Raw genomic sequence first — 24,692 nt, 5'->3', positions numbered from 1 at the left:
CTGTATATTCAGCATTTTCCATAACAAAAAGTTAACTTTAAAAAACACTGCCACTGGAGAACTAGGTGGTGGTATAAGTGTGAGTTGTTTATTTGTTTTGTACCAGGGATTGAACCCAGAAACGTTTAACCACTGAGCCACATCCCCAACCCTTTTATTTATTTTTATTTCTGACACAGGGTCTCACTAAGTTGCTTAGGGCCTTGCTAAGTTGCTGAGGCTGGCTTTGAATTTGAGATCCTCCTGCTTCAACCTCCTGAGCCACTGGAATTACAGACACCTGGCTATGAATGAGATTTGAGTCAGGGATTTGAATCACATCTGCCACTTACTAGCTCTTTATGGATATGACAGCTGTAAAATACCTCCTTGTATCATGGTAAAAATTAAATGCAATAATACATGTAAAGTCCTCAAAACAGCCCTTGATACTTCTGTAATCAAATTTACTTGTTATTGTCATCTGAAAAGGTGCCACAACCCTAAGGCATTCTGGTCCTCCCCACTCCTATTGCAATGTTCAAGACAAAATTATTAAATAAGTAAAAGAAGTGAATGCCATTATTGTAGATTTGGAGCTAGAAAGAGTGCTCACTGAAGTCTTCAGACAGCATGAACGAGGAAGTCAAAGAGTTCAATGGCAGAGTGGAAAAGAAAGGCAGTGAGTGCTGTTGATTATAAAGACAAACTGTTACCAAATCAAAGCAACACGGTGTCCCACACTCAGCAGAGAAGCAAGCATCATCAGTGGAGCTGACTCAGGCTGGACGATGGGTCATCTGACACAGCCAGTAGGTTTTACTCATTGCCAAAGAAATGGCTCCTACCGACCCTCTCTGACTCCTCTTCCGACTCTGCACTTTGGCTTCCACCCCTGAGCTTCTTGTCCTTGCTCCATGGTTAAGTGATGCAGTTAGAGTGATGGATAGAACTGAAGTACCTGTCTACAGGGCTATGCTGGAGATAGGAAAGTAGGCCTTCAGCCAGAATTGAAGCTCTAACACTGGATTCATAGTATCCACCACTTGCAAATTCAAAGGTGGAGACCCATTGCTTTGCAGAAGACATTTTGGGGGCTCCTCAGAATTTTTCCAGTGTCCATTTCAAATACTGATGAATGTATGGATGTGGAAACAGATCCTGGCATTGCTAATTCACGTACTGGTTGTTAAATGTATACAGATTAACAACCCTGAAACAGAGACCAAAGTCTAAACTACCTGGGTCTGTGCACTGCTTGGAACACCACTGGCCATCTCTACCATTTACTTGTCTGACTTCTTCTCCTACCACTTCCACCTCCACCCTTTCATGCTCGGGTAAGAATAAGAACTCCTCTACCTCAAGATCTTGCCATTTCCTCCATCCAAAAAACTGTTCCCTCAGGTCCTTTGGAGACTTGCTTCCTTACTTCTTCTTCATGTTTGGCAGATTCAATCTTGGTGTAGCATCATCCCCCGACAACGGATTGGTGCCATAACTGACCCTTCATTCATTATCCTTTTTCTCTGCTTTACTCTTCTACATTAATTTTGTGTGTGTGTGTGCCAAGGATTGAGCCCAGAGGCGCTTAACCACTAAGCCAATCCCCACCCCTTTTTAAAATATTTTATTTAGAGACAGGGTCTTACTGAGTTGCTTAGCGCCTTGTTAAATTGCTGAGGTTGGCTTTGAACCCATGATCCTCCTGAGCTGCTGGGATTACAGGCATGCACCACCGTGCCTGGCCTTCTGATTTTCATCATGTTTTAACCACCATTTAACTTATTTAGTCACTTAGTTAATTATCAATCTCCTCCTCCTGCATAAAGATATGTATTTGTGTCTGTTTTATTATTTAATAGATTCCCCAATGCCCAGAACACTGCCTGGTACATAGTTGGTATTAGATAAATATCTGTTTGATTGAATGACGGATGAGTGAATGAAGGAACCCACATGAAAAAAAAGTGCAAAAGTACAAAACTTATAATTACCAGATGTAGATCATTCATATTTTTCAATATCCCCTTTTTTTTTTTTTAAAGAGAGAGTGAGAGAGAGGTAGAGAGAGAGAGAATTTCAACATTTATTTTTTAGTATTTGGCGGACACAACATCTTTGTTTGTATGTGGTGCTGAGATTCGAACCCGGGCCGCACGCATGCCAGGCGAGCGCGCTACTGCTTGAGCCACATCCCCAGCCCTTCAATATCCCTTTTTGATAAACACTCTTAAAATATTAGGTATAGAAAGAACATGTACATCATCATGAAGGCTATACATGACAAACACACAGATAACCTCATATGAAATGGGGTAAAGTTGAAAGCATTTTCTCTAAAATATGGAGCAAGATAAAGAATTACACTTTTACCACTTTTATTCAACATAGTTCTAGAAGTCCTAGCCAGAGCAACTAGGCAATAGAGAGAAATAAAGAGCATCCAAGTTGGAAAGGAAGAACTCAAATTATTCCTGTTTGTAGATAACACAATCTTATATGTAGAAAAACATAAATACTCTGCCAAAACCAACACCCCATTAGAATGATAAACAGATTCAGTAAAGTTGCAGGCTACAAGATCAACATACAAAAATTAGTAGCACTTCCAGATACCAATAATGCACCAGCCAAAAAAGAAATCAAGATAGAAATCTCATTTATAATAATTTCCAAAAAGCAAAAGACCTAGGGATAAATTTAATCAAGGAGATAAAATATACCTACAATGAAAATTATCAAACTCTGATATAAGCTATTGAAGATGATACCAAACAAGGGAAAGACATTCTTCATTCATAGATTAGAAGAGTAAATATTAAAATATTCCTTTTTTACCCAAAGTGATCTACAAATTCAATCACTATAAAACATCCAATGGACTTCTTCACAAAAGTAAACAAAGAAACAAAAAACATAAAATGCATATGGAACCACAAAATATGTCCCAAAGCCAAAGAAGAAATTCTGAGAAAAGAACAAATCTGGAGGTTTCCCCACACCTGACTTGAAAACATGCTACAGAGCTATAGTAACGCAAACAGCTCGCTGGGTCTTACCTGCCAAGGCCGGTCCCTCTCCTGGCCACCTGGGTCTGTCTCCTGAGTTCTAGCCATCTGGCTAAGGGTCTGATTTATCTCAGATGTTAGCCACAATGATGCATATGCCATATGGTAGAAATTGCCACGTGCCCTTCTTCTGTAGCCCCCAATCAGAAGGTCACCTTGGCAGTGCAGTAAGTCCCACTTTCACACAAAAGACACACAGGTGGGATGAGGGCTGGTGTTTGTCAGGGCCCTCGGAGTTTGTCCATAGCGTTTAGAGTTTCAGGGTCTAGCCTTGGATTTGGTACCTTGGTCAGTTATTAAATGGCTTAGGGAAAGGCTTATCTCAAATATTGAAACAACTATTTAAGTTAATTTTCTTATATTTTTTTAAACCTCCATTTAAAATATTTGCAAAATCAGAGTGGGGATAGAGCTCAGTGGTAGAGCACTTCCCCAGCATGAGCAAGGAGCTGGTTCTATCCCTGCACTGCAAAATTGAGGAAGCAATAAAAGAAAGCATTATAAAATAAATAAATATTTACATAGTAATTTCAAAAGAAGATAATTTTATTCAGCTAAGTGCATATAAATAAACCAAGCAGTTAGCAAAGTATACCGATACGAGGAACTCCTGGTCTTGTTTCTTGAATACAGGAGTTTATTTTGTGTGTGTGTGTGTGTGTGTGTGCCAGACTTTATTTGAATATGCTGTTTAAACTTACTGTTTAGGGGTGGAAAAAAACCTATGCTATGTTAACAATGTTGAAAAATGTATTAATTATGTAGCCATTAAGTGATATATCAACTTACCTAGGGAACATTTCTTGTTCAGGAGCAGGAAGTGGGTTGCTGCCTAGCTATGTCAGTCTGGCTCAAAATTTTCTCAGGGGTTGGATCCCCCAAGTCAGTGCAGATGTCTATAAGTAATTCCGTGCTCTCTGCAGAGTAACGCTCTGTATATAAAACAAATGACAGAAGCACAGCATTCCCCTTGAACTTCTTCCCCTCATTCCTGTTTCTCTAACAGCAAGGTGGGATCTATAAGGCCTGAATTTTATAACAGCGTCCATTTTGTGGACTCTAAATATGACATCACTGTTGGATTACAGCTTACATCAAATTTTTCCCCCCTGTAAGAAGAAGACTCTCATTCTGAATAAGTTCTGTCAGAAGGTGACAGCTGTTTTTTGTTGGCTGTAGAATTAAGTAAACAGTTAAGACAGTGGAGCTTTTACTAAGATGATTTAATAAAAGCTCATTAATGTTGTCGATTTACATAGCTGACCCAGATAGAATACAAAATTCAACACTGCGCTGCGGTAATGTCATCAAAATATATTGATGTATTCAGTGCATTACCATCATTAAATTTTAATTTTAAATTTAATCAAATTTGTTAAGACAAAAGACAGAACGCAAAGGGAGAAATATTGGAACTATTTGGGGAATATTGTACTTTAACTTTCCTTTGTTTTCTAATTCAGGTAAAGAATTCAATCAATCTCATCAGGAAAGTACTAATAGGTCCACTCCTATGAAACACAGGCACAAAGTTATTTCTGAGACTAGGAATCAAAGCTATTAAATCAATCAACATAGAAGCCGATGAGTAGCTAGAGAAGGGCCGTGGAGCTCAGGAAACATCCTTTGTCTCTAGCAATTGTATCCACAGTAGTGAATCAGCAAGAAAGCATTTGACCCAGCAAAATCCACCGTCTGCATGCTTCTATATTCAGAGCAGAGTGAAGAAAGAAACTTGGGAATTTTCTCTTTTCCACATCTGTGCCCGATTCTTTCTCTGTGTGCTCACCACACAGCCGCTGCGGGTGTCAGGGTCCACTTGGTGAGTGTGTGATTCATGTTCCACACGTGAAGTTCCCCGAGCCATCCTTCAGCTCTATGGGAGTGGAGAGGGAGGGGATGGATATTTTACATTTGGCTCTAGTAGTGCCTGACAGTTAATAAGCAGGGCCTTGCCTGTAAAACTTGTAAAATAGGAGAATTAACCCATAAATTGTTGTAATAAAAACAATTGGCAATATTTATTGAGCATTTATTATTTTCTCAACACTGGGTCCTTTAATTCCATCAAAAAAAAAAAAAAATCTTGTGGGGATGGCTATTTCTCCACTACAGACACGAAGGCTTCTAGGGACTGGGAGCCTGGGCAACGTTGCATGCTAATGAGGGAGAGATGGGACTTGAACATGAGGGTGGGTTGCAGTCTGCTCAACTCCAGTGCAAAGATGGCTCTGTGGCGATGGTAACATTAATGACAGTGTGATCAAGTGGAAGGAGCCGGGGAAAGGGTGGGGTTTGTGGTTGGTAATATGGGTTTGGGTTAAAGCTGTGCTCCAAACTGGTAGTGGGACTGGAACAAGTTATTGAAACTCTACGGGCCTCAGTTCCCTCGTATGTAAAGTGGGCTGCATAAAACAAGAGTGGGGGCAGGTCTGCTTTCCTTGGGCCCTCTGTCCCTCTGCTGTGTCCCTTTGCCCTCGGCTCCATGCCTTCTCTTTAGACCCTTGGACCCCCCTGTCCTCCGCTGTGTGCAGACCTCGTGCAAACCCAACTCATCGTATAGCTGAAGAGACAGTGGAACCTCCGGTGGGTTTGCTGTGTTCTCTAGGTGGTTCCTAAAACCCACCAATCAGAGGGAGGGCAGAGGGTGCACTTACCTCCTGAGAGAATGGCTGTGTGTTGACCTGGTTTTCTGTAGACCAGCATTTCTGAAGGTACATTTTTCACATTAACAGGAGTAACCAAAAAAAATGTTTGGGGATAAATAATATTAGAAAGGTATTTCTTGGAGGATTTCTCAGACCCTTTAATATACTACTGTGCATTGCAAATCTCCAAGTGGACAACACAGTATTTCCCAAGCAAACCCAGAGGGGAATGCTTTATTATCTCCCCCAGATTGTCCCGTGGGACCAGTATCCAGCAGGAAAAACTACGGGGAAGTTTTGGACTTGGGAAGTACCAATTAATGAATGCAGGATTCAATGACCCAGTATGGCTCCTGTGACTTGGAGAGTGGAACAGCTCATTTCAGATCCTTTTGCAGAGAATGTGAACCTTCTGAGGGACTGCAGCCTGGCCCAGATAGTACAATAGGACTGGATTGTTTTTGTACTAGATATAAAAGCTAATCCATGGATTTATCAATTTCATAGGACATAGAAACCCTAGTCATTGGTTCTTACCCTATTACAGGCAGCGTTCAGGAGTCTCTGTAGTAGATTCATGTAGATCAGGAACATGTGAAAGATATAAGAAAATAAAGGGAGAATTAGAAAAGAATTAGGGGAGAAACACAAAGAATATCCAAGAGTGATAAGTCTGTGACCAGCACTTAAGAGTACCTACTGGTCCCAACCTCATCTGAAACTACTAAGTAGATATGTATAGGTGAGCAGGTTGTGTACTACACAACTCCAGAGATGCACACACTCCAAGGATGTTGACTAGGACCTCAATAACTTCCAGGGAATATGGATACACAACCTACATGGCCATAGCATAGTGGGTTTGAACATCAACTCCAAGCAACTGAATAAACTAAGAATGGCTTCTGACAAAGTATTGTCTTGGTCAAACTGTAACTCGTTTTTCCTTCAAACAGATTTATTTTAATAAATCAATAAATTTATTTAATTTATTTATTAATAAATAAATAAATACAAAAAGCCAAACTGACCACCCTACCACCTAAAAAGACACAAGAAATGAATTCAAATCCCTGAAAGACATGATTTAGATAATGGAAATCTTTTTTAGACTATTTCAGGAATTTTAGACTATTTCCCTTAGACAATTTCGGGAAGTTCTCTGTATTTCTGTGTCCAAGAAAACCCCTCCCCTTTCTTTTTATTTCCTCCATGTGAACAAGGGAGTCCCCCAGAATTCCACTTGCCAGATTCCTGCCCAGGCCTGTGAACCGAGTCTGATGGGTTCTCAGGTTTCAGAATTCGGCCATGTCACTTCAGCCACTAGGTTCTGCGGGGACCCAGGACCGTGATTGCTCGGCTGCCTCAGTTTCTGTACTTGTACAATGAAGACAAAGCAAGTGGCCTCCCAGACGGAGAATGAAGTGATAAATCACTATTAAGTGCTTTGCAAAAGGGAACACAATGAATGCTTAATAATCCTTCCAATATTACAGACATAAAGATAAATTAGGCAGTCCTTTCGTCTCTCTTGAGGACAGTGTCAGAATCCTTATTTGGGTGTCAGTTAGTCTAATTAAGGCAATAAATACTTGTTAGTTGATTCAGCGTGGAAAAAAGTATACTAATTGACCATCTCCTAAAATATATGTTTTTTAAAAAAAATTTTTTAGTTGTCAATGGACCTTTATTTTATTTATTTATATGTGGTGCTGAGAATCAAACCCAGTGCCTTACACATAGTAGGTAAGCACTTTACCACTGAGCTACACCTCAGCTCAAATGTATGGGTTTTTTTGTTTGGTTTTATTACAAATTTGGCAATCCTATCATTGGCTAATTTCAACATTTTTTTTAAAAAAGCTCATTTATTTCTAACCAAAAGGAACCTTTCTTATATTTAAACGTGAAATCCCGATTACAGTAAATTTTTTGAAGCACAGTCCAAAGTATTAGCTCAGCGATGTTACATAACTCAAAGCATGTATGTAGAAAGCAAAGTTATAAATGCTTAATTATGTTAAAAATAACTTTTAAGATTTAAATAGATTTAAAATATCATCCGTGTTTCTTAGACAGGGATCCAGTAAATTGAGAACTTTTAAAATTACTTTGGGGGCCTGGTGGAGAGCATGTAATGAGGACTCCCAGGGCAGCCTTTGTCTTTGCCGAGTAGCTTGTGGCTTGAAAGCCCAGAGTCTGATTTTGCCAAACTGTAATATGTATGTGGGTAGTTTTCCTATTCATTGATAGAAAATCTTCCAGTCAATAGGTACAAATGTTTATGACTATAAACAAACACAACTAAAATGATTCTACACAGTGAATGTTTAAATGTTATTTATTTTCAAGCCAATGCCAATATGAAAACTTCTAAACTTCTACGTGGGGGGAGGGGCGGCCCAGTTCCTGCTGCGGGGTGGATTTCTGGCTGCAGTGTTCTGAGGTCTTGGGCTGCAGGTGAAGCAGAAGTGGGGGCGGGAGGAGTGGCAGGGAATGGGAGGACAGGACATTGGCACATGATCTGACACCCTGTAGAGTCCTCACTGAAGTCCCCAGGAACCACAAACTTCCAGGGAGTCCCAATCTTTTCTGTCTTTCCTAAAAGCTAAGTATTATGTTGCCCTTTCCTCGCCCTCAAATAAAAGGGGTGGGGGGCTAGAAACTAGATAAAAAAGAAAGATTCCTTCCAGCCCTAGGATCCGTGATTGTAATCTCCCCCGTAATCGTCTCAGGATTGGACTACTCTGCAAAATAAAATCATTGCATTTGTAAGTGATCAGGCTTGTTGGAGGGGCTGCCAATCCCAGGGGTGTGTGGGCAACAGCTCGGGAGAGACGGAGCACAAGCACAACTAGAGCACACGCTGGAGAAAGTAGAAAAAGAACAATTCCCATTTTGTGCTGCTGTAGAACCCGGCCCTGCTAATGGAGCTCAAGATGAAAATGAGTCAGTGAATATTTAAATATGGTTACTTCTTCCTTTTCGTTAAGCCTTTTAGATGCAGAGGTCTATAAAGCTGTGGTTGGAGATTTGAGAGAAAGAACGCAATGACACGAGACCAAGATGATGTAAGGTGGTGACATCGGCATCAGGATGCTGTTGCTAAGGTGAACCTGTTTTTCTCTCCAGTAATTGCCCATTTCTGGTAAAGAACATATCCATGACACGATCCCTTTTCCTGAAGCAGATACAACAGAGCCAGATGCTTTCTCTTTGCACAAATTATTTTAAAAACAAAGATAAAAATTTTATTACAAAACATAACACATGTCCTTGGGAGAATATTCAGAACATTTTGTGTAAGTTTGAAATTCTAATTTGTCAAGAATATATGCAAGGATCTAAAAGGATCTAATGGATGAGATCATTTCATGGATGGACCTGATAAAAGCTAACTGTTTTTGAATACAGTGAGAAGGCAGATAGGAAAATATGTGATGGTAAAGAAGAAAGATCTGGAACCTTATGTCACTGGCAGAGAAAAGGCAGCATAAGGAGACCTGGGTGTGAAGGAAGAAGGACAGAAGCCACCACCTTATGGCTCTGAAGGATGGATTCTGCCATCACTACAGCCAGCACCCAGCAGCAACAGTAAGGAACAAGAGGTGGCACTTGGTGACACAGTTAGAGGCCAAGGTCACTCACACAGGAGTGTCTCCCAGGGCTGCTCCTGGGCTTTATGTCTTCTGCTTAGAGCATGCTCCTCCAGAGATCCCCAGAGCACGCCCTGGGCCCCGGAAATCTCTGCTGAAGGGCACTCTATTCAAGCACCCTCTTCCCTCCCAACTCTGCTTGGGATACTTAATGTCACTTCCTGTGTCCTACATGTTCTTTCTGTTTTTTTCTGAACACCTCACCCTTTCTAATTTGTCATATAATTTGTTTATTCTAGTTAGAGCTAGTCCATATCAAGAGTATGGACTCCAAAGCCAGCCAGCCTGGGACAACTGGCTTCCCCACTGACCACGTTGAGTAAAGCTAGGTCATTACTCAGACCACTTTTCTCGCATGTGAAATTAGGATAATAATAGCACCATGCATCTGACAATACCGTGCTCCACACAGTGATCCACAAATGTTTAATGAGTAGAGTGCTCCCCCTGTTCCCAGTCCTGTGGGGAGCTTCCTGGAAGCACTCATCATGTGTAGAATTGGGTGGAGGGAGAAGAGGAGGGACACATTTTCCACAAGTGGATGTTTTCTTTGGAATACAGGATTTAGGCCGGGTTAAGATTTGCCAGGGTAATTGCACGTGTAGGTCACTATCCAGCCACCAGGAGCCCTCTGCTGGTCAGGAAAGCCTGGGCAACTGGTCTCCAAGATGGGCCTGAGAAGGACTGGGAAGATTGGTCCAGCCAAGATATGCCAGAGCCCCAGCGACTTCCAGGATGACTGGGAGTCTAAGAAGTGAAGAGAGAGACGTTGAGTCGTGGCAGCTGCCTCACAAGTTCCTGTCAACACTAAGGACCACAGTGAAGTAAGGAAACATGGTGTCAGATAGAAAGATGTTGAGTTGAATGAGGTTAGCCAGTATGAATGTGGCCCAATAAAAAGGAAAGAAAAGAAAAAAGAGAGAGAAAAGAATGATGTATCTGGACCAGGGCATCCCCAAACTATCCACCAGTACACCCTACTAGTTAGATGAACCAAAGAGTCTCAGGCCTCGTAAACCTCCAACACCATGAGCTACACACCCTCTCCTGGAGATTCAGGATGCTCGTTCCTAGGATCAAAGGTCTGAGAAGTCCTTCAGTAAAAACACATTAATTTATTTCTAATTTCTGAACTTACTTACCATGGATCCTTTCCTTCAGGAACACTTTGAGACAAGCACCCATAGATCTTCCTTCAGGGATCATTGTGTAATACAAAGAGCTCTGTGTCTCACTTACCTTGATAGATCATCTCGTTGGTCTCAGATGGGAGCAATATATTGTGAGCGTAGGACAAATCCTGATCGAAGGCAAGTGGGTTGAGGTTAGGGTAGCAGTCCTCGAAGAACAGAAAGAGATGGAAACGAGAACAAGGGTGTTGACAGAGGATGCACATCAGATAGAGCACTGATCTTCAGGGTGTATGAAGGACTCAAAAATCTTAACACCAAAAAAATAAGACAAAAACAACAAAAAAGAACCCGATCAATAAATGGACCGAGGAACTGAACAGACACTTCTCAGAGGAGGATATACAATCAGTCAACAAATATATGAAAAAAATGTTCATCATCTCTAGCAATTAAAGAAATGCAAATCAAAACTACTTTAAGATATCATCTCACTCCAGTCAGAATGGCAGCTATTATGAAGACAAAATACAATAAGTGCTGGCGAGGATGTGGGGAAAAGGGTACACTCACACATTGCTGGTGGATCTACAAACTGGTGCAGCCAATATGGAAAACAGTACAGAGTTTCCTTGGAAATCTGGGAATGGAACCACCATTTGACCCTGTCCCTCTCCTCAGACTATACCCAAAGGACTTAAAAACAGCATACTACAGGGACACAGCACAATTCATAATAGCTAAACTGTGGAGCCAACCTAGATGCCCTTCAATAGATGAATGGATAAAGAAACTGTGATATACATACACAATGGAATATTACTCAGATTAAAAGAGAATAAAATCATGGCATTTGCAGGTAAATGGATAGAGTTGTAGAATATTATGCTAAGTGAAGTTAGCCAATACCAAAAAAAAAACAAATACTAAATGTTTTCTCTGATCTGAGGATGCTGATCCATAATGGGGATGGGGAGGGAGCATTGGAGAAATGGAGGAACTCTAGATAGGGCAAAGGGGAGGGAGGGGAAGTGGGGGTAGGAAAGATGGTGGAATTTGATGGTCATCATTACCCTAAGTATATGAATGAAGACACGAATGGTGTGACTCTACTTTGAGTATAACCAGAGACATGAAAATTTGTGCTCTCTAGGTGTACTATGAATTGAAATGTATTCTGCTGCCATGTATAACAAATTAGAATAAAAATAAATTGACAAAAAGAGTGTTGACAAAGCTCAGTAAGGAGTATTATATTGTAGAAAATCAAAATCAGTTGCGTTTTTTTTTTTTTTTTGAGTGCTGTGGATCAAACCCAAGGTCTCACATCTGCCAGGCTAACACTACATTCACTTTTTAAAATGCAAACTGGCTATCACAGCTGTGATGACACATGCCACATTTTATGTTTCTCTCATGTCTCCACTCCCACTCCAAGATGACAAGGTCTCCTCCAGCCAATATTCTCACCTCCACAGGGGCCCATATATAATCTCACTAAGATTTTTTTTCCCCTCCAACCCACTCACTTCTGATCCTTTTGAAGAGAAGTTATTCCTATCCTATTAAAGACACTTTCGAAGAATCTGGGCTGTTCATCCAACATCAAAGGAACATAAAAACCTGACTCTGAAATAACACCCAGTTTGGTGACACCGAAGCTACCCTCTAGTTTGACTTTTTGACTCTTTGACTCTTTTCTGATTTTCAAACACTTGGCTCTAATGAACCTCGGAAGCCCCTTGGGGACTGTTCCTCCAGCTTTGATTCTTGTCCTTGTGTCTCAAATGCAATCTCCTACTCCTCCTGCATCATATTTTGGTGCTCCCACATTTGATTTGCTTATTTAAAAAAAATCAGGATAGCCAGTGTATGTGCCTGGTACTGTGATGCACCCACAAATAAAACATGAAGATTCCCGCCCGTGGGCTGCTTACACTCTTATGTAGGAAACAGACAAGTTCCAAGTAGATTACACATTTTGGGAAGTGTTACAGAAGAGCGAGGAGAGTGGTTCTCTTTCCATCCAGATGCTGCAGGACCCCTGCTGAGCAGGTCCTCTGCTGAGAAGATGAGCAAAACGTTATGGATGGAGCAATCCTTCCAGTAATCCACCAGGAGGGAAATCATTCCACCCACTGGAGCATTTGAGGATGGAGATGGAGGTCTGATTCTATATTGTAGGGCAAGGGTCCGAAAAATAAGTGAACCAACCATTCATGGTGATCCCCAAACAGCCTAAGAGTACAGCAAGGATGAGCTACAAAGAAATATGCATGTGGTCCTATTGACGAGGAAGCGTAGGAAACATACTCCTTGATGCCTCCTTTCTGCACTTATTATCATAATTCACCATGTTGAAAGGTGAATGATCACTAGCAAGTTCCCTTGGCCATAATAGCTGGCAGGACCAGCGAGCTCCTTGCCTGATTTTGCTGTTTCTTAGGCTCACAGGCATTTGCAATTCTGAAGAACTATAGGTTTTACCCTTATCCCAAAGGCTTGTAAGACTTTAAGTGATCTCAGCTTCAGGTTTGACATGTCCAGTGACCTCTAGCCTGGCTTTTTATCTGCACCCACTGGAGCATTTGAGGATCTGCAACTTCAGATGCCCTTGGGCCTGAGGACAAGAGGCATGATGCAACCATAGCTCTGACATTGCCCAACCCAAAGGGGCTCTTGCCTCAGTTCCACATTTGCCAAATCGTGCTATCAGGCACTCTGGAAAGCTGCAATGAACTGACGGGGCTTCCATGGGATATTTTACATTTTCGAGGGAAATAAGGCAATACTTGACATCTATCAGACACTGTGCAAACTATGAGCTCAAGATAACTTGCAATTTCTGTGTTAGAATCATATTGCCTTCTTTCTGATGATATTTGGTATCTTTGCAAAGCTATATTTCAGCAGTTGCTAAGATGAAAAGCAAGTACCATGCAAAAAAAAAAAAAAAGAGTCAGCATGGAACAGGAAATGAGAGTAGTGGTTCTAATCAGATTTCCAGCTTCGAGCTTTGTATGTGGTGTTCAATAGGCAGGCACCATCCATTAATGGCTAATTGAGGTTAAAGATGAAATTAAATTATTTCTTTAAAATATTTTGTATTAGCTTTTCAAATAGCTACTAAGTTGTTAAAACATAAACACGGAAGTGTTTAGTAAAGGGAATAGTTAGATATTACTTTTAGCCCGAGAATACAATGAAAAAATTACAAGAGAGCTGTGAACTAAGAAAGTTAGAAAATCTCTACCTTGGTTCATTACCTCTTTTCAAACACACACTAATTCCTCTTCGGTGGAATCTCACTAGGACTCTAAAACCCAAGGGTAATGGCAACGTGGACTACAACCACAGTAGGAGGGGTGGTCAAAGCTAATGTGCACTGAGCCCTACTGTGTGCCCCCTTCTGGTCAGGGGGTTCCTCAGACATGACTTCAGGGACATGCTTTCTGTCATTTACTTCATTCTACTTTCCTTAACCCAGAAAACATTAGTCTTAATTTTCCCTAAAGTCTTCTGCCCCTGAAACTATTCGAGAAAATTTAGAAATCTGTTAGCATTTCTTCTCTTAAATTTGACAGAAAACTTTATAAATTTTTCTGACAATTAGAAAACGAATTTTCTATTCCCTGCTGCATTTCAACAACCCACACATTAAACACATACCAATCTCTTCTAAGGTATGTAAATTTTCTTCAGCATCCTAAATAGAAATCAATCAACCACAATTGACTCAGCAGAGCTAGCAAAGCTAGGATACAGAAAGACCTCTTCCCTCAAGGGGTTTACAGTCTGGTTTATACTTGAAAATAAAAAATAGTCTATACTCAAGGACTAAGGAGGGGGCACGAGCTAGAATATAACATGGAGAGAGGAAGCAGCCCTAAGACTGAAATGTCCCAGATCGGGCCATCTGTATCTTGCCTGCCCGTCTCGTGTCTCCCTTGCTATAAACAACCTTCTCCTTCCTAGACATCTCCTCTGCTAAGTCAAACACTCCCATCTGTTCTGAGATCCCTCTCCTTTTCCACTCAAAGGGAGACTTTGTTTCTCTGGAAAGCCCCACCATTTAAACATCATCAAAGATTCCCTCGTCTGGAAGCTTGCTGACCTTTGTATGCCCACTGCGGAGAAGATCTCAAAACTGTACCTCGCTGTCAGCTTTTAGGTTACCTCTCCCTTCCCTTCTTTGCCCAGCTTATCTCTCTCTCTCTCTCTCTCTCATACACACACACATACACATCATCATCATCGTTTCTACAGCTTCACTATCAATCTTTTGCTTGAGCCCTGTGACAGTCTTTGGCCCTTTATCACTGGTGCCATTATCTAGCTAATTGTCCAAGAAACATGTTAAGGAACTGTTGCCTGCTATTCCATAACTGCATGCAATAAGGACTAAGAGCGGTCAGTTTTCTCCCAGGGACTATTGGGGTACCTCATCAAGTAAGACGCATTTATAATATTCTGTGATGGCTGCTTTGGTGAATCAAATATCAAGGGTTGTGGTGGTCAAGGAAGCCTCTCTGAAGGAGGCCCTGTGGGTACATGGGCTATTATTGGGTGGAAAGAGGCAAGAGGGGTGTCAAGGGAAAAGAAGATGTTTCAGGAAAAGAGAATCCAGGCTCAAACTTGGTAAGGACATGACACATTGCAGAGACTAAAATTGGCTGAGTCATCCTGCACGCGCAGTAGGAGGGAGGGAGCTCAAGAAGGAACTTAGGCAGAGGATTCCCCTTGGAGATCATGGGGACCCGCTGTGCTGGACGGTGAGTGGAGTGGAAGTTGAGGGGCTGGACTGAGGTCAGAGAGGTAAGCAGTGAGCAAAACCAATGGGGGCTTGAATTAGGGACACAGAAGTGAAGACAAAGAAAGGTGAATGGATTCAAAAGATTGACAGGAAGACTCCAGAGGATTTGGATACAGACCGTGGGACAGAGCTAGGCATCAATGATGGTGGTTTCCATTCTCTGGAATGGGAAATATAAGAGAAACACATTTCAGTATAAGAAAAAAGTTATTTCAATTAGAGACCAGGTGATGATGGGTTACCTCTGATACCTTCAAGTGAAGAATTGGGACCAGAGGTGAAGAGAAAGATCTGAAATCCGTCAGCCTGTAGAATATAAATGATGACTGTCACTAGACCCATCCAATGTTGTTGTCTTTTTGTTCCTCGGGCTCCCTCCTCGGCTTTAGACACAGTTGATCATCTCCTCAACATTCGTTCTATGTTTGTTTCTCAACAGTTCTTCCTATGTAGCATATTATAACTTCAATAAAGACTGAGCTTCTTTCCAGAGTTTCAAGAAACTTACAGTGAGTTACGAAAAGAAAGAAAGAAGGAAAAGGAAGAGGATGAGAAAGATGGGGAGAAGAAGAAAGAAAGACAGAAGTCCAGTTTGGCCCCGAGGTACACTGCGTCCATCCGCTGTTCATTTCACATGCATTGGTTAAAGACTGTCCCCTCCCATCTCCCATGTGCCAGGTCATGAAGATTAATGCTGGAAGACAACGGCGACTTCTGATGCTGGCAAGCTGGTTGGAAAGGTAGTCCGTAAGTAAATAATTAACCAAACTAATGTGTAACCATACCCTGTAACAAGTGCTCTGAAGTGAACAGCATCTATCAGATCTTGCTATTTGAAGAGTACTCCATGGACAAGCAGCATCCGTATCACCTGGGAGCTTGTTAGAAAAGCAGAATCTCAGCCTCCACCCAGGAACTACTGAGATTAGATCTGCATTTTAACAAGATCCCTGGGGGTGGGGGCGTGGGTTCATGCACATTAAAATTTGAGAAGCACTGCTGTAGACTTCAATATGGGGAGGGTACTGCAAGAGAACAAGGTGGACCTGAGTTCATCTTGTGGGTCAGGAAGGGTTCCCTGGGAAAAACGGCTTCTGATCAGGCTGGAGAGGTAGGCAGAGACTAGAAGGAACAGGGCCTTGTGGGCCATGTGGAGAACTGTCATCTTTCCCTTAAGAGCTACTCAAAGATATTCCAAGGATGTTCTGCACCATACATTAGTTGGTTTACACAACATAAAATTGTTTTCTGACAGTTCTGGAGACTGGACATCTGAGACTGGGGTGGGGTCAGAATGGTCAGGTTCTGGTGAGGACTATATCCCCATCCTGGTGAGGGCCACCTTCTCACTGTGTCCTTCTGATGGAAAGAGACTGCCCTCAGTGTCTCTTCATACACAGACACTAATCCCGTCACAAAGGCCCTACTCTCATGACCTCATGGAAACCTAATTACCTCCAAAGTCCCTCTCTCCAAATACCATCTTCTCAGGGTTATGACTTGAACATCCAAACTCTACTGGAGGTGGGGGGTATTGGGGGAAGCACAATTCAGCCCATCATAAAGTTTAAGTAAAGGAGTGTGGAAAAAAATAAGATGTTTATTTTTGAATTTCCATTCTGGCTAAAGTGTGCAAAAGGGCTTGCAGCAGGTCAAGAATATGCTCAGGAGACCAGCTAAGAGACTGTTCCAATAGTCACCGAAAATGGCAATGATTGCTTGGACAAAACTGTACTGGTAGAGCAAGGGGAGGCATTTCCAAACATTCAGGGGTTGAACTTGACAGACTTTGATAATGAATTTCAAGTGGTGGTTGGGGAGGAGGACCCAGAAAGACTGGCAGGGTTTTGGTGTGTGTGCAATTGAGTATCATGTCAATTCTTGAGATAGGAATCATGAAACCAGCAAGTTTGTGCAGGGCACCTTCCTAAATGCAATGAACAGTAGAGAAATACCTAAGGAAAGGTTTCGTTTGGTGATCGTTTATCGGGTACCAGCTACTGTACAGATGTTTGATGCATATGTTATCTTAACATATTACACAAGACTTGCCCTCTGAGAAGGGAAGATCAACCCAGACAAACTACCTATACCAGACCATGTGGTTCAGGGTTTTAAACAGTCTTCCAAAGGAGAACCTCAGAGAAGCTACTGTGGACAGGGAAGACGTGATGGAAGAAAAAAGAGAATTTTCCACTAGAAAGTTCCTTTAGGAAAACAAGAGAAAAAATTGGCTAAAAAAGGGAAGGGCCCAATTATAAAGGACCTTCAAAGTCTATAATTTGGATTTAATACATGGAAAGGTTTGCATTTGAAAGGAACATGACTTTACATGACATAGGAAAACCTGTCTGGCAACACGGGAGCTCAGCTCAGGGTTGAGGAGGCTGGATTCCCAGAGGCCATTAATTAGCATTCATATCATGCAGGTTATAGGTCAGCTTTCTGGACTAGGTGGGAAGAAAATGAACAAGACTTAGAGGTGAGAATGGAGGACAAAGATGACTAAAGTTTCAGGATTAAGATTAGAGGGTAAGAGGTTTCAAAGTCAGAATGCAAGGGAGATGGGGAGAGGGGATCTTGAGCCTCGGATCAGCTACGTGCATGAAGTATAATATTAACTATATGGATATTTTTAAATAATTTTCTACCTGTTTGACCATGGAGCTAAATTAAATTTCCAGAAATAGTATGAGAAAGCCTACAAGTTATGATATTTGACAAATTTATATGGGAATGAAAAAGAGAATTCTAAGTATAAAAATCGAGGGGGAATAAAGCATGATATTCTATTAAAGAAAATAGCCCACAAGTCATATGAAAAGGTGTGTTTTAAAGATGCAATTGGTGAAATAAAAAGAAACCATTACATTCCAGATACACCAAACAGTTGCTTAGTTTAAAAAAATAAATAGTGTCGGGTTCAACCTTTAAGATGAATAGGGGCTGTGTTCCTGTCTTGGTTGAGTCATGGAACCATCATACTTAATTTTTAAAATTCAAACACGTTGTGTTTAGTGGAAGGAAATGTGTGCTTATTGTGTTTTCTGAATGCCATATGTTTTTGTTTTTGTTTTGAAAGCATGCAGAAATGCTGTTGACTGGAAAAAATAAATAAATAACCCAACTAACCCTTCTGTTTTGCTTTTCTTACTTATCTCAGAGAACCCCAGCACCTTCTGGAACATCTTTTGTGGCAAGGTATTTGGTGGTGTCCCTTGAATCACACACCATGAGTAGTCAGCAATAAACACCTTCCTGTAATCCTCATTTCATTAATGACAATGTGGGCCAATGCACAGTATTTATCAACTGGCACCTAAGACAGTTAAGGCACACCTAACTAACTCTCGTGGGTACCTGGCAAAAAAAAAAAAAGTGTAATGTGTAGATATCAATTTTTATTGTTCAGCATTCCCTAATTGAAGTCCCCAGTGGTCTGAAAACTTAGATGAAAGATATATGGGCTACAGTAATTAACCACTGCAATAACAGACGTTGTGCAGGAAAACTGTGTGCAAGGGAACAGGCATGTTTTGATTTTTGAATGTGTGCTTGGGCTTAGCACATTCTCCCTCAATCATGGAAATCCTATGTAAACGTTCCATAAGGTATTACTTTCCATGCAGACATTGAATTGTTTTTCTTAAAAAAAAAAAAAAAGAAAGAAAAGAAAATACACACACACACACACACACACGCACACGCACACGCACACGCTTTGTCAAATGCTGTACCGACTTCAGTTCCAGGTACAACCCGGATTTCTTTTGAATCTGCGGAGTTTCGTGTTCCCTAAAGTATCACGGTGCAGCTCCGAGCTTCGGGCTGGCTGTCTTCAAGCGTGTTTTCCTGAGCTACCCCTCTCCCTGCTCTGCCAATTATGTGCCACTTTGTCTTGGTGCTATGATTGCTTTCTTCGGAGAGGGAAATTCCTCTTTCATCAGTATGGATGCACTGTTTTCAGACGCTGCAAGTGCTGTGTTGCTGTGTCAGTCATCCTATTAGGGCCAGCTTCAGACGAGGAGGGCTGACGATCTGGCCGCCGATTGGCCGGCAGCGGCGGGGCGGGGTTTGTCGGAAGGAAGGGCCGCAGCTTACAGCAACAGAGTTTAGACTGTCTTTGCTTCATCATCTAAAGGTAAAATTTTCCAGATACGGCAGACGGCTTTCAGAGTACAATAAACACGGAATGAGAACCATTTGCATGGAAATTTCTTCCTCATGATGCAGTGGAGAAGCCTCGGCCACTTGATCCTGCCAGATGTTCCTGGGGTTACTGTACATGGGAAGGACAAGCAGAGCTAAACAAGGTAGGAGAACACCCCCCCCCCCATTTTTTTTTTTTTTTTTGAATGTTTGAAGAGTTTGCTGCAGTATGCTGCATTCCATGTGTGTTGCTTCGGGAAGCCTGGGAGACCAGATTCCACTAATTCAAATGTGATACTTGCAGGGAACCCTGGAGTTTTACGTAACATTTTGATTTGAGAAAAAGAAATGGCAAAGCTTGAATCGATGCCGCCGGTTAGGAGTGAGGCATTAAACCGAGTTTTTATTCAAAGAATAGATCCATTTATGAGTATTTTAGAAACCATTTGAAATCTTAGAAGCAATCTTATATTCTTGTTATAAAAAAAAAAATTTCTTTGCTACTATTACTATAGCTCCAGAATAGATAAAGTTCACATTGATCTTATTTGAAAACAGACTTGCAATCAAGAATGAAGAGAGGAAAAAAAACAAAACTTCATGGTAAATAATCATCGATGGAATGTTTGGGCCAAAAATATGCCTATTTATTGGAAATGAGGGACCTCCCTCGCTCTACAATGTTGAGCTTTAATCGAGTTTCAAAGGCACATTTCTAACAACCTAGCAAGAGGTAGCTTTCTGGCAAGTTTTCGATACTGTAGTTCAGTGTTTACATTTCTTTTCCTGGCGTGTCTGAGCCTTTGTTTCCAGCTTAAAAGTGGAACCATTATATTCAAAAGTAAAGCTGGGTTAATAATGCTTACTGCAATTATCTGATCTGTATGCATTTTTAATGAGAACACACAGCCAGCAGAATAATTTAATGAGAGCAGGCTAGCTTTTAAAGCCGTGTTTTCACTGTGCCGAACCATATCAACTTTCTTACTGAGAAGCAGCAGTGAGAAATGATGGAGAAGATTTATTTTTAACAGACTTGGCCCAGGAGAAGGAAAGGATATGTTTGTTAAAGAATTCTTTCTGCCCTTTTCCGTTTTAAATTTCTGCCAGGCATGAGGAAACTGTGCTTTTTTGTTAGGCCTCGGAAGCATGTGTTTACAATAAATGTGTAACATTTTTAGAATAGTTAGCAAGCACTGGAGCGAAGAAGAAGAAGAAAAAAAAAATCTGACTTGCCTAAGCACCATGAATCTTATTCAAGAAACGTTACTGTCTCTTTAAAAGACAAAGGTTAAGTGGAAAGATGTTTGTTAATTGGGGACTGTGTGCATTTGGGGGACAATAAGTTAAAAAAATATATAAGGCTGGGGGACATGGTATAATCTTTACGTAAGAGGAAGTTTCTTCAGATCTCCTGCTTCTTTTGAAGGGGCGGCAGTGCTCATTTAAATAACGGCAATGCCACGTAGATTCTTCTAGACCCACTGTTTTTACTTTCAAGGAGAAGTGCAGGACACTAGCCCAGAACTTCTGACGTCATCCCCCAACTATTTCTGCTGTGTGTTCTTTTCTTCGAGCTCGTGGAGAGGAATATTTCTCTACGTCCTGGCCAGGAACATTCTAACTCCCAGTTGGCAGGACCTGAGTTAGGGCTTGGCGTTTCAGCCTGTCCTTTGTGCACCCTAAGCCCATCCCCCTGGTAACTAGGGCATCTTCTCCTACCTGCCGGTCAGCACAGGTTTTCTGCAGGGTTCTGGCTTGGCTGGTGGAAAGCGGTGGGGAGCACAGCTCAGCTTTTTTTCTGGCCTAACTTCCCCTTGGTGCAGGCCAGTGCTGCCACCTGTGTGGACGGTCCCCCCCTGTGGGGAGAGGGGGAGTGCCAGTTCCCCTATAGCGATTATCTAGGATACAGGTTATACCCCCAAGTTCAAGGCTGGTTGGGATGTTGGGAACAGCTGCTTTTTATAGATAAAGTGCCATGTCCTAGGACAGATGGCCCAAAGGAAGGAAGGAAAGAACAATACTGCGGACTGTTAACCCCACCACGTCACAGGTGGCACCCTGGTCGTGGAGATGGGGGGTGGGGAGGTAGTGTTTACTAAGAAGCCTGGAGAGAGATAATTTTGCCTGGAACACACTGGAGTTGGCCGGAGTTCCCTCTGATAGTTTGTGTCCTCCTCACTACTCATGTCGCCTGAAGCAAGTGCCTCCCTCAATATTTCCATCTGGTAATAGAACTGGATAATTCTTACTGTACTTTCCTGATGCTAGCACTTTAGGAGACCTTGACCTTGTATCAAAAAAGAAAGTTGTCTGTCTCTTGGCACAATGAGCTATTTCAAGTTCCAAAGGACAAGACCTTGGTGTTAAGGAACTGTTGGCAACGCCTTGGGGTATTAACCTACACAGTCATATATACAGCCCTTCACTGTACTCCTGTAAAATCTCTATCGATATTTATCCTGAGACCCACAAATAAAATTTCCAAGGAAATCAGAGCATGGTTGTTTACATTTTCTCCATTGATCTAGTCTAGCATACTGGAAACCGAGCACGCCACACTATTCCAATGATAGGCCCCAGAGTGCCCCAAGCATCTTGTGCTATTTTTACTCTGACTTTTGTATTAAATTTGTGAAACTGGAGTGAATAAAAAAGAAAACAGAGAAAAATACGCTTGTGAAATATACTGGTCCTGTAGTTTCACTGCCTAACAGCCTGCCTTCTTTCTGCTCGTTGTTTTAATTTGCCGTTGCTATGGTGAAAACAAATCAATATCACATGGCCACCAGCCAGTCCCGCGCTTGGGGAGCGCCATAGAAATTTAAGATCAGGTACTCAAGATTCCAATCAAGAATAGGGAGGAAAGGATTTTTCAACATTCAAGATTGAATGCCCCCCCCTTCCTTTCTTCCTACGCTATGAATAATGAGGAAAAGATGGGAAGACAGACATAAAGATTTGTTTACATTTTCCAAAATAGCAAAACAGCATTAATACTGGAATAGATGGGGGACATTGCAAGGGGCAAAGGATTCTAATTTAACTGTAAGTCCTGCTGGTTGATGAAAACATAGTTTGGGGCCCTTTAACATCTCCAGGTATAGCTGCACATCAGAACTGGCTGGGTCAGGAACGTTTACCAATGTCATATCAGCCAGAGAAATCTGGCAGCGAGGAAGAGGAAGCGGGTGGGCAGTGGAAGAGAGGGGTATTATGGGAAGGTAGAGAGGCATGAGTCCCCTGAAGAAAACTGTCAGTCAAGTCAGGCCAGGTGAGCACGGCTCCCCAAGGGCATGGCAGGAAAACGGGAGAGGACTTTTTTCCCTTTTCACAAAACCTGCCTCAGGGCCAGCCAGAAGCCCCAGCAGAAAGAGAAGGGAAGAGGCTGCAAAGAGAAGAGAAGGGTCATGAGCCCAGGCATCCTTTCTAGAATGTTCTACGAGTTGGACAGACGTGGATGTGCACTTCTGTTTAGTGCAAGGAACTTGGTATTTCATGCTTCGGGAAGGGCCTCCTGGAAGAATGAAGCAGGAAGACTTAGCCAGGCTTGCAACCATTTACACATAGTTTGTTTTCTTTCTTTCTCTAGTTTTTTACTCAACTCAGTTTTTGTTTTCTTCTTGAAAATGTGCACAAATTGTTCATTGCAGCCGTGGTATAGTCTTAATCAGGAGTCAAAGTGATACATAGTGGCCTCCAACTGCACAGCATTGTTTACAGAGACTAGTCCCTACCTCGAGTTGCTGAGCAGGAAAACAGGTTGAAAGGTAAGGCCCCAGGGGTTCTTTGTTGACATGAGCTCTGAGGCTGGTGGATAAGTTTTCTAACAGCGTCCCTCCCTCTCAATATGGCAAAAAAATGCTCAGTAATAAAATCGGACTCAACAATGCACCTTAGTGTTTTGACAAAGAATGCATTGTCTAAGGCGGCCCCCATCAGTATATTCCATCAATCAGTCAACAAGTGTTTGTTAAACACCTCTTGGGCTCCCTGGCTCTTGCTATGTGTTTAGAACACCTTTGTGTGTGCACAAAAACACATGGTACAAAATCGCAACTTTGAAAGACTTGAATAATATCGCTATTGACTAAATGAAATCAGCATTGTTAATCATGAGAAATTGATTTGGGTCTTGAGACGGTGTTGGTGTTTGGGGGCGGAACAAGAGGAATTTTGAGTTTTCAACCGCTATGGGTATGGACTTCTTCCCCTCTGTTATATTTGTCAGTGTCAGTACTGTTTAAATGGCATATGAAGACGTGAGGTGAGCAGTAGGCATATAAGAAAGCTCAAGCAATCCCAAACAGGAGGCTACTGAGCCCTGAAGTAACAGGGGTCCACAGGCACATCATTTAGAAAGCCTTAAACACCAGCCCATAGACAAAAGGAAATCTTAGACCCTCTCCCACTTCTGAGCCACAGGGTGCTCGCCGAAGCCCCTGATGCAATGAGCTCACCATCCCCAGTCCCCATCTCCAGCAAGGAAATCTGATACCTGGCTCTGGAGGGTTCTGCTTATCCCTTTTTTTCATAAAAGTGGAGTTCCTTTTAAAAATTGATTTCCCTGTTAAAACACCAAGTAGTTTTGTTGGTGGTGGTCTGGGAGCTTTTCTATTTCTTTAGTTTTTTTGTTTTGTTTTGTGTGTGTGTGTGTGTGTTGGGGGGGGGGTTCCCCTAATATCTGAATTAATATCTATCCATTCTTTGGGCAAAGACAAACTGAGTGGTTAAGGACCCAGGGAGGGGAAGAGCTGAGAGAGAAGACTGAGGATGTAGCCACACTTAAAAGAACTCTTTTCAGCCCTGGGTCCTGGCAGTTGGGGAGCAGACCCAAGACAAGCTGGTTGTCAGCTCTGGGGGTAGTGAGCCGCCTGGGAGGGAAGAGGGAGGAGGAGAGGCCCGCTGTAATGCTGCTGGTCTCTGTCCTAAGCAGTCTGCAATCCACAATAGCTAGGAAAGGAGATCCTTACAAACAAGATAAGAATAGTTAAGCACACAAATGCCTTCAGAAGGGTAATTAACATATGTGTAGCTACGTAAACTTTGAAAGGCTTTCGCTGGCATTATCTCAATTAACAGTTCAAATGGGGGAGTTAAAAAGTGGGAGCCTAGAATTAGGGCACTCTGGCAAGGGCATGCTAGATAAAGCTCCCCAAGGAGATGAGTTATAAACCAGATTTTAAAAACTTTTAGTCGTTGATTTTTTTTTTTTCCAGTGCTTGAATTTTGAAGCACAGGAAAAA

At 41.9% G+C, this 24,692-nt stretch overlaps 1 protein-coding gene and 1 long non-coding RNA gene across 9 annotated transcripts in view; one reads left to right on the top strand and one right to left on the bottom strand.

The window, feature by feature from the left end:
- Positions 1-2,221: 2,221 nt before the first annotated feature.
- On the bottom strand, positions 2,222-6,611 carry LOC107140830. The gene is made up of 3 exons (XR_001503324.2): positions 6,236-6,611; positions 5,708-5,758; positions 2,222-4,926 (listed from the first exon to the last, which is right to left on the bottom strand). It is a non-coding gene; the product is annotated as an uncharacterized LOC107140830 (long non-coding RNA).
- A 12,756-nt stretch (positions 6,612-19,367) lies between these two features.
- The window catches only part of Mbnl2 (muscleblind like splicing regulator 2), a 151,131-nt gene continuing 145,806 nt past the window's right edge, over positions 19,368-24,692 (top strand). For all 8 annotated transcript variants that reach the window (XM_015484146.2, XM_048800734.1, XM_048800732.1 and 5 more), the window contains exon 1: positions 19,368-19,610. The gene's annotated coding sequence lies outside the window, so the exon portion shown is untranslated. The remainder of the gene's footprint in view (positions 19,611-24,692) is intronic.

Source organism: Marmota marmota, unplaced genomic scaffold (genome assembly GCF_001458135.2).
Source record: "Marmota marmota marmota unplaced genomic scaffold, marMar, whole genome shotgun sequence".
NCBI classification, from domain to species: Eukaryota; Metazoa; Chordata; class Mammalia; order Rodentia; family Sciuridae; genus Marmota; species Marmota marmota.
This window is presented reverse-complemented; position numbering and strand designations above follow the sequence as displayed.